A 10,907-nucleotide genomic window follows, 5' to 3' on the forward strand; every position below is an offset into this window, starting at 1 on the left:
AATAGATATGTTTCATTTTGGTGCAAGTCTTGCTGCTGAGGAAATAAAGATGTTTCTCCTTTTTTTTTTTCTGGATATTGCTTTGTATTTTTATTCTTTTTAATCTGAGTGTATACCACATGGATTTCCAGAAAGATAGGAATTTTCTCTGTTTCGCATAATTTTCTCTACATTCCAGCCTGAATTAATTATCATTTTTAATTTAAAAAATATAAGCAGATCAAAACTACAATGCAGACTACTTCATAGCAGTAGTGTTATTCCTTTTTTAAAAAGTTAATTCTGAGTTTTCATGCTGGGCAAATAGATGCTGCTTCTGGAAACTCAAAACTAGGTGTGTGACAGCAGACAAACACATAGAAGGGACAGACCCATGGGATGGCCAGGTGTGAAAAAGAACAGAAAACGTCCCTTAGGATTTCTCTGGGTCTAGGGAGAAAGCTGTATCAATTTTCTATATAAAATGGTCTCCCTTAAGACTCATGTTCCCAGACATTTTCCATGCAGCCCACCCAGGCCAGCTGTTCCTCATCATTACATATCACTAGAACATTTCAACCAACAGCAGCTCCTGTTTCTTCCCATAAACATATAAACAGATCAAAGGATCAGTTATGTCAGTGCAGCTAGATCTAAAATAAATAAATACAATTAAAAAATATTTTAGAGTAAAGAACCAAAGAGTAGAATGACCATGCAGTTAAGAAAAGAAATCCAGAAACTAACTTTCACTACACGTGAAAAAAAAAACGCAGACTAGCAACAACGAATGCTAGAAATATCTCTGAAAAAATCAGTTCTTAATTTTGGTGGCCAGATTTTGAAAGGAGGAAATAATGACTGCCTCTTTCTACCAAGGTTGTCTAGGGTAAGAATTTTCTCAAGTTCTATTAACTCACATACAAGCCTGCAGCAGAAGTAATAACCTGAATAACCATATAAAGCAGACATGCCTAGTCTCTCAGGCCCTGGGCATGTAGTTCAAGCTGTGCCTCATAAACCTGCTACAAACCTTCAGATGGTCATATGCAGTTCACCGAGCATAATCAGCTCAAGATGAAGTACCCCACTAGGAATGACAGCTGCTTTTCGTGTTGTTTTTTTTTTTCTTTAAACTTGCTTTCAAGTTTGAAAGCCACTATGAAATAATCCCAGATAGACTGCACTGCAGATGTCTGAAAACAAAATACCAGAAGCGTGGATTATCATAGCAGCACTAGCACAGTCAGTCACTTTGGTAATAACAGGGGACACCAATTGGGCAGCTCCTGACTGACCTCGGGCGATGAAGGGTACAAATGCCATGGGGAGCAGGCAGCACAAACGGCACAGCAGAAGCAGCCATTGCTGAACTCTGCTCTCAAGGAAGGCGAGTAGTCACGTCTGATTATGATTTATTCATATTACTGTAGCACTAGCAGGCTCAGCCGTAGGCCAATGACCTGCTGTGCTCTGTGCTGTACAGACACAGGACAAAATTACAGATCTCTGTTAAGAGAAATTTCCTTTTTATTTGCAGTAACAAATAACCCCGCCAGTGCTGTAAATAACAGAAGAAATCTAAGAGCTCTAGGAGGGGCACCAAGCACACTGCAAGTCTAAAAAGCAGTAATTACATAGGGGACATTTAACAATAGACCCTCATTAGCTGGCACACAACTAATCCACATAACCTGTAATCTGTGGTATCCATTCTCTGTTTCTCAACAGGGGGTTAACAGCTAAGACAAAGCTGAACTGAAACTTCATGTCACCCATATTTCTTTACTTTATATCATATGCAGTGTAAGTATGGATAATTTATACTTAGAAGAAAACCTGATAATTGCAATGAACAATGCATTGCATTAGTATAACTTCTTTTCTTAATCATACATGTTTGAATACTCACCGATTCGTCATGTTCAGCTATTCTCAAAGGGTTCCTCAGTCAGCAGAGTGAGAGAATATTGCTATTTGAAGGGTTGTTAGAATACTTTTTTTAATTATAAGACCATCTCTTGCTACACATCCCACCACCTAACAATGCAGCAGCAAACCAGTATTTAGTCACAAAAATAAGTACTTTTTGTTTATTCCGTTTCTTTTAGGTTCTTTAAATACTTTTTAGCAACTGAGGGGGTGTGTGGGGAGGAAGCAGTAAGTGATACAGTAATGTGAAAAATGCAAAAGACAGGTTCAGGAAACAGAGCATTGACTCTAGATTCTTCAGAAGCAAGCATCACTTTTCAAACTGTAGATCTAACAGAACTGGGTTTCCATTAGTCTTCACTTTTTCATCTTCTTTATTTCAACCTAATGCACTTCAGGAGGAAGAGCTTTCTCCTTACTTACTTTGTAGTTCAACAGAGCCCTAAACCCAGTTTTCCCCTCCATGTACAATAGTGTAACTATGTACAATATTGGGCATAACACTATTTTAAACACAGTAATACTATGAAAAAAAACCTATAAAAAATACTATAAAATACAGTAAAAATTCCAGTTTTCTCTCAGAACTATCACTCATTTACCAAGATCTGTGTACACATCATCATTAATAACTCTGTTCACCAGAGGTACTGCCCAAATGAACTCTTTTGCGAGTACTCTATGTTCCACTTCAGGGTAGATTTTACACAGTAATTAGGATATACTTGCCAGCCCCCTCCTCTCACCACTGTGAAATGTTAAGGTTGAGGTCAAGTGAAGAAAGTAAGATTATAAAAAGAATATATCTTACCAATGTTCAGCAGGAAAGGAAAGGGAACAGAGCTGGGCTGCTAATATCGAATGGGTCAGAGGGTTCATTAATTGCAGTTCAAGTTGTATCCAGGTGCAACTTGGCATCAATCATTTAATTCTGATTGCAGGAAAAATTATTTTGAACAAACCATGACAGACTAATTTCAGAATTAATTCACCGTGTCCTCTTGTATAATTAACTAAGCATTCATAGGCAAAGGATTTTACAAGCTGTTTAGTAGGATTCCTCAGCACTGTTTAAACAACCACATATAGGTAATTTCATACAAGATACTGCAGTGAGGGTTTATGCCATCAATGGAAATATTACGATACTAAAAGCTCCAATTATTCACCATATTGTCCAAATTATTACTGAGAGATAGAGCAGCAGCAGAAACATGCTGGTCAGTGAGGTTACCTAGAACACAATTGTCAACTGTTCTGATACAGATATACTTAGCAAGTAAAACATATGCCACCAGCAGGAAAAAAAATGCTGCTCTTCTGATAAGCAAGCACTTTTAACTGTGGCTGTGACAGCAGCCTCCTTCTTGCTAGCTTGTTTCACTTTTGTGAGGTAAAATGTAAAAGCAATGTCAGGAAAATAAGATGGGGTGGCAGGGGAAATCTTACTTAAATATGTACTTTGATTTTTATATCCTTCAAAATAAATACATTGAGTTCATATCCCAAAGACTTGCCACAGCTGATCAAACATTTCCGAGTGGTAGGTTCTAAAAAAGCTAGATTGCAGCTATTCCAGAGCACCTTTGGAAAGGGAAGGGAGGATATCATCATTCATTCTCTGACACGTTTGTACAGGGCAGAAGAGGACTGCAAGAGATCTCTGGAGTCATCAAGTGCAGCCCCCAGCTACCACTGGCTATCCATTGTACAGTCCATACATTGTATTTAAAAGTAATTGGGGGGTTTGCCCTTCTACTACCACTGGAAAGCTGTTTCATAAGCTCGTGGTTAGAATCACTAAGTAAATCCTCCTACTTCCAAGCCTAAATTTATTCATGCCCAACAGAAACCCATTTGTTCTCATGCCAACGCTAGCACTAATAGCTTTTCCCCCTGTTGGTAAAAATGACCAGGCTCCCAATGCTCACAGCATCTAAGCCCAAGTGGTAGGTGAAAATTTCATGAGACTAAAGTTGAAAACATCTCTCAGCACAGAGAGGCCCCAAAGAGAAAAGGCTGCATTAGCTTGAGAAGCAGAAGGAATATAGCCACGGCAGTACAGTGCAGGTTTGAGCTATTAAACCTCCTTGGGAAAAGGAGCTTACTGCCTATAGCTACTATTACTTGGAATATGGTTCACTGGGCACGGACATGCAGAATTTAAAGGTGTTATAGTTTCTTTTCTAATGTTCACCCAAAAATAAATATATTTTTCCTTCAATAATAGGCAAGTGTTGAGGTGCTGCTCAGGTACACAGTCTTGTCTTCTATACAGACCTGAATTCAGCAGAGACACCTGTCCTGATGCTGGTGTCATCACTGCTGTCATCCTAAGCTATAAAAGGTAGGTAAAAATGCTGAGAAGCAGCAATGCTCATCAGATGGGGAAAATCCTGGTGTTTCTATAAAATGCAGCTCTACGAAACAGGGGGAAAAAAAAACCTAGAAACTGTTATATCCAATTAGGCATCCTGCCTTTTCTTCACAGACAAATTTGGACCAGTTTCCCAGCTTCTTTCCTAATTAGGCATAGAGATGAATCAGACATAAAACATGCTATCTTGAAAGATTCCTATTTGAGGCTGTATCTAGGCTTTGGCACTGATTCCTCAGAAAGCCTAAAACATTTAATCATAGTTTCCCTAGAGAGATGGCCTGAACCTTTAAGAAAAATCAGTGCAAAGTATTATCAAACTGTTGTACTGACATCCTAGGGTGTCCCCAACACTTTTGAGTTATAAAATACATTTTTTCTCACATAAACAACTTGCAGTGTTGGACGTGGTTCGCAGATTGGTGTGTTATGATCCCCACACCAAAGACCTGCTAAACTAATATCCTTACACATTTTATATACAACCAAAGAAAGTCCTCTTTTACCTTTTTCCCACCAATCAGTCTGGACCTATGGATTCCCAAATTTTAAAGAGGTCAGTCACAGATTTGGTCATTCTCATGATATATCTGCCAAAGAGAGCATCTGGTAACATCAACACGGATGTTTTGTAACATTGCATCAAAATTATGCACAGATCCTAGCGAATGTTTTGCCTAACTTCTGCTGTTAGTTCCTTAAGCAGATTCTTGCTTCCCATGGAAGACTGAGTAAATTTTCAGTCTCCCAAAGCACAGAAAATCACAGTCCAACAATATTTTACTGAATTACTGGACTCAAGCTGCCAGTGCTATAATGCAGTAGATACTTCAGGGGTTTGCTTCTTCTGCTTTTTCATCTTTGTACAAATGCAAATAAGACCAAACAGTCTTTTCCAAATGTAGCATGAACCCCTCAGGCTTCTTGTTAATTTTCTGGACAAAAATCCCAGCCACAAATCTTTAGATTTCCAAGTCCTCACAAACATGGAAGCGGATACTCTTCTCTCACACCCACAGGAGCCACACACAGCCTGACCATGTGGATTGTCCATATCCCATGAAGGATGTGAAATTATGTTCTCTACCCCGCTGCTTCCATTTTTCCTCTCACCCACATGAACTCACACTTAGTCACCCTTCAAAGATCTTATTATTTCTTTATAAGCATATGTTCCCCATGATTTTCTGGAATTGCTTATCCCACTAGTTAACCATAAGTTTAAACACACATTATTATTTGTTGTTACTATGGAAATGTATCATGATTGAAAAAGTGCTAGTTTTCCTATACTCCTCTCTGCCAAGAACAGGTTTATTATTCAAAACTCATAGTTCAAAATCAACTTTTTCTGTTATTACTTAGAAAATTGCTTCTTATGAGGAAATAATCAATTTGCTTTTCTCTCTTAATTCCATCCATACCTTACAGCTAAGAAATGCTCCAACATTAACCACTTTTCAATTTCTCATCTCTTCATCCTGTTTTTTACATGTGGGCACCAGAAGCCCCATAAATAAGGAAAGAGGTCACTTCCTTTCTCAAGGTTGTTGCCTTGAGAAGCCAAAGGCTTCAATGCATAACAATGCCAAAACTACTTCTTGCTGCAGATGAGCAAAAGGGGGATGGCACTGTTGTCTGTGTGCACACAAGTGCCAGCTACTGCTCAAAGTGAGATGTCTCCAAAAGCAGTTCATACCTCCAATGAAGGTTTAGTTGCACCATCTACAATATCACAGTTAAAGAATTTCACATAAATATGAAGAAAACCGTAGGAGTGCATTAACTTGCAGCAGAAAATATTTGCTTATTGCAAGCAACTCCAGAAAATTAGCTGCTCCTACTTGTAGCTGAAAGGGACCAGTTTGCTGATAATCAAAGCATTACAAGCATCGAGTGCCTGAACAAGAACCAAAAAAAAAAAGAAACAAAAACAAACCAAAAAGCTCACTGCTGACTAAATTGCATTTCAGACCAAAACCTATTCTCATATCAAATGCATACACAAAAATTGAATCATAGGACTGCAAATTAAAGTATTTACTCACAGAAACTTGAATTATTCCTAATTTTTATTACTGTTCTCATGTGCTGATACCTCATGTGGAGCTTGGATTGCAAAATAATTTCTTAAATAAATAAACAAATATGCTTCAACTGGCAGAGCTTGATGGATTGAAGCATTAAACAGCAGGAAACATGCCCAAAGGTACAAAGCAGATTAACTGCACAGTCCAAAGGACAATCTGACCTCTGACAGCCAAAGGTAATTCAAGGCCTTTCCCACTGGAGAGTGCTTTTCTGCCTCTTTTTATTAAACATTATTTTAGCCCCATCCCAAAATTTATGTTGCTCTCCAACATAGTTGCATAATCCTTGAAACTTCCATTTACCAAAGAGATCCTGCTGAGCACAAAATGCCCTTTTTCCTCACTCTGCTTATAGATAAATTGACTTTTCTTTTAGAAGAGAAAACTACTTCTAAATAGTCTTTGCCATCATTTGATGACTGTTTAAGCAACACAAAAGTATTTCACAACATTATACCACCTACAAACATTAGGATGGAAATAACAACAGCTGAAAGGATAGGAACAAGGGGCGTCACTGTAATAAAAAAATTTTTAAAAATTCTTAGAACAAAAGCAGTGTAATCAGAATTATATTATCTCTTTTGTATTATTTTGCTAAATAACAACCACAAGAAATCTGCGCAATTCTATTTCTGGTTCAGGAAGTTTGGCCACTCAGCAGTACAGTTCACAACATCACCCTGTTTTATGATAGCTAAAGAATGACCCTATTTTCTTGAGCCTAATTGTTTTAAATTCAACATTCTCAATCTACACTGCAGAGCAACAACTAGATCAGTGTTACCTCCTAGGACCTGCACCTCTCTGGTTTTCAAGTGCATTTAGTAATTTCTAGTGCAAGAGAAGTCCTTACAGATGTGGGCATACGCAAAGAGCCCTCAGTGTTGGCTTAGATAAGCATACTAATAAGCTTCTAGTGACATTTAAATGCAGGTTTCTGGAACCCTTTTTGGTCCCAGACATATGTGTGAGGGCAACGAGTTGAAAAGCCAAAACTAGAATCTGTACTGGAAGCACTAATATGCTTATCCAGTTGCTTATTTAGTCAGGGTAGAAAATGTTATTTGGCTGATATGAGCTGTCATGAAGCTGAACTGAGAGCTCAAATTTAAAATATTCATCATCATCATCCTAGCAATCTTCCCCTCCCCTCCTCTCCAAGAGAGCAATGAAGAAACAGTCTCACATTTTCAGATGTAACTTCTACTGAGGGAACATCTTTTGTTGCCAAGCCTGAGTCATCCCTACAGACTCATTTCTCGAAGAAGCGTGCACATAGAACTGACAGTTGATCACAAGCCATCTCCAACTTCCATAAAATCTTATAGGTTTTAAAGCAACCTAGTAAAATTAAGACACAGTAACCTTTCCTTTATAGTGGCAAACATTAATAGACTTCTCTGTTGCTATAGTTATGAAGAGGGAAGACTTTTTTATTCATAAAACTAGGTCACTGAGGAAATAATGTGCTCACACAGCAGGGGAACGCTATCCAAGTGTGCAGATAGCATATTTCCCAGTTTGTTACTGCAGCTTGGAATGCCACATTTGCCTCTCAGCTGCTCCCACCACAGTCCTGGTGCTGCACCTTGCAGGGCCCCCAGCAGCAGTGGCACAGCTCAGGAGCAATGGACCTGAGAGCTTATCCCAGTATGGTTGTGAGTAGAAATGAGACTGAATAACAAGTGAAAAGAGTCAGCACAGAAGCTTTAGCAGCTGGTATATTCAGAGTATTAAGATGGCAAATAGCAGGTAGTAACAACTTTAACTTCTAAAAAGCACAGGTATTGGGTAAATAACAATCTTCCTTTGGGATTTCTTTTTGGCTAATGCCACCATACCAGACAGAACAGGTCAATATTGCCCATGTAACCTGTGGGCAGAGAAATTGTCCCAGATGGCTTACTGCCACAAAGCAACTCCAGATGCTGGGTTGCCATGTGGCATCCACCTTCTGGGGACAGGCTTGGGCGGGGATGGGGGGGCTTATTTGGTGAGACTCAGCTTGACAGAGTAAGTTCCTGGGTGAAAGACTCCGAGGATACACAGGGAAAAGTGCTTAAGCATCACACCCAAGACCTGCAGGGTTTGGATGTGAAGGCCTTTGCTGGAAATACAAAGACAAAGAGGCCCTCAGGTGACTGGTTCCCTCCCAACAGCCCAGAAGGCTCCCCACCACATGTTCACAGGTAGGTATGTGGGTCAGGCACTCAGCTCCTTCTCTGGCCCGCTGCCATCTCTCCTTTGGAGGAAATCTCACTGCCAGTGAAGATGTTAGTCAGCTTCTCTCTGCCTTTTCCCAGTCCTTGCTGCCAGCCAGATCAGGAAGGAGCAGCCCCACATCAGACTCACTGTTGCAGCCAGGTCACCTTTCACGCTTACTGCTGTGCTGAGTGGTGGGGCAGGGGCAGAGAAGGGCTCAGTAGCTGTAGCAACTCAGTAAGGGCAGCCAGGCCTCAGCAGGCGCTAGGGTGAGCACTGTATTCTTTTGTCTTTCCCACTCCTTGGCTTCCTGTCATGTCGCTGTTGGAATCGAGGCAGCTGCAAACAAGACTTCGGGTCAGCACTAGGGTTGTCTTCCCTATTTGAACTGCTCTGGAAGGACCTGGGAGGACAGGAGCTCTCTGGGTTGCTTTCACAGTGGAATGTCTCAGGTTTCATTGCATGATTTTCCAGTGCCAGGCAAGTGGTGTTTTTCCTGGTCTCTTTCTGGCTCCTCTGCTTCAGTGTTTCACTGTCAATTCAATGGAACTAAAATAATGAGACAAGAAGTGCCAAATGCTCATCTGGTAACCCTCCTACCACGTTCACAGGTCTCGGATGGCTGTGTCAGGAGAAGATAGAGATATCCTTTGCTGCCTCCCCTGAAAACTGACTGTTTTGATGGAAGCAGTTGTAATCTCTTCCCACTTATCCTGCCAAACCCAAGCTCCACTCAGCATGAATCCTTGGTATGATCTGCATTAGGCCGACAGCAAGGCCTGTTGCTTTTCCAATTGACATTTGAAGATAGTAGAGATTTCTTACCTTTTTTTTTTTTTTTACAGTAAAGATGTCCTCAAGGAATTTACATGGAGATCTTTCCATTACCTTCTCCAGCAGACATTTCTGCCCCAATAGGAAAAGCAGCTGAATATCTAGAAGGCTCTTTGCTCCAGGCACAATTAGCATTCCTTGTGCCAAGAGGGAAAGGATTAGACTCTCCCCAACCATCTGCCGAATATGCCTTGCCAATGTCACAAGAGCATTTTGCTATATAAACAGCACAAAGCACATATCCATACACAATTTTGAAATTTAGTAATTTTCCATTGAAAATAAAATACGTTTTTGCATCATGCAAAAAGAAAAAGCAGAAATGCAACACAGCATAGTAAGACACAGAGAGTGATGTTACTGAATCTTAAATTTTGACTTTGAGCACACTGACACTAGTAGTTAAAAATGGCCAAGTAGTGCAAGTTCTCAGAGATTTCACAAATCACCTTCATGACATCCATACTCATTCAGCAAATAGTTTCATGATTAACCTGCTGAATAGGACAATTGGAACAGGCTTGTGAAGTATAAAACAGAGACTTCTAAATTTAGTTGGAAAAAGTAATGCTGTAGGGCTTGGAGAAAGAGAGGCCCATATTCTCTCAACTCTCATTTGCTACACCATCCTTCACCAAAATATTTTAAGTTACAACAACAGATAAACTGTACTCTGCAGAAAGGTAATTTCATTTTTTTGGCAGATTTTGATATATTCTTGCATTTTGTTTCATTCCAGTCTGGAGCAAAACAGACTCGGGCTTTTTTCAGTTGCCTACCAAAGAGGATGGAGCTACAGTTCTGAAAGAGCCTATGTCTCCTGTTCAGAAGCTGAGCTGCTCAGGATCTGGCAGATATCATTACAGAGACTTCTCCACACCTGACCCTACTCCACTAGCTCAGGATTTGGAATTGCTGGATAGCAGGTACATTGGTATCCTCCATGTAAATCATGGAGAGCTTGGAGTAAGGACTTCCAAATATTTAGTCAACAGTAATTCACTAGCTATACCCCTACATGTGGATCTTCCTCCTGTTGAGCAAAACAGGATCTCAGTGCTTCTCTACCTGCAGCCCCTAATGCAAATAATAGAAGAAGCAGAAGAGAGAGATGACATACAGCCTCTGCCAACCTTTGTCCTGTGTCAAGGCAGTAAATACTTACCGTTAAATTAAGACTTAAATACCAGCTTTCCCCTTGCTTCATAGAATCAATCATAGAATCAGCCGGGTTGGAAGGGACCTCTGAGATCATCAAGTCGAACCCATGATCCACTACCATCATGGTTACTAGACCATGGCACTAAGTTCCACATCCAGTCTCATCTTAAAAACCTCCAGGGATAGAAATCCACCACTTCCCTGGGCAGCCCACTCCAGTGCCTGATTACCCTCTCTGTAAAGAATTTCTTCCTAATAGCTAACCTAAACCTCCCCTGGCACAGCTTAAGACCATGCCCTCTTGTCTTACTGATAGTTGCCTGGGAGAA

This window comes from Manacus vitellinus, unplaced genomic scaffold (genome assembly GCF_001715985.3).
Source record: "Manacus vitellinus isolate BGI_N305 unplaced genomic scaffold, ASM171598v3 scaffold_20_pilon, whole genome shotgun sequence".
NCBI classification, from domain to species: domain Eukaryota; kingdom Metazoa; phylum Chordata; class Aves; order Passeriformes; family Pipridae; genus Manacus; species Manacus vitellinus.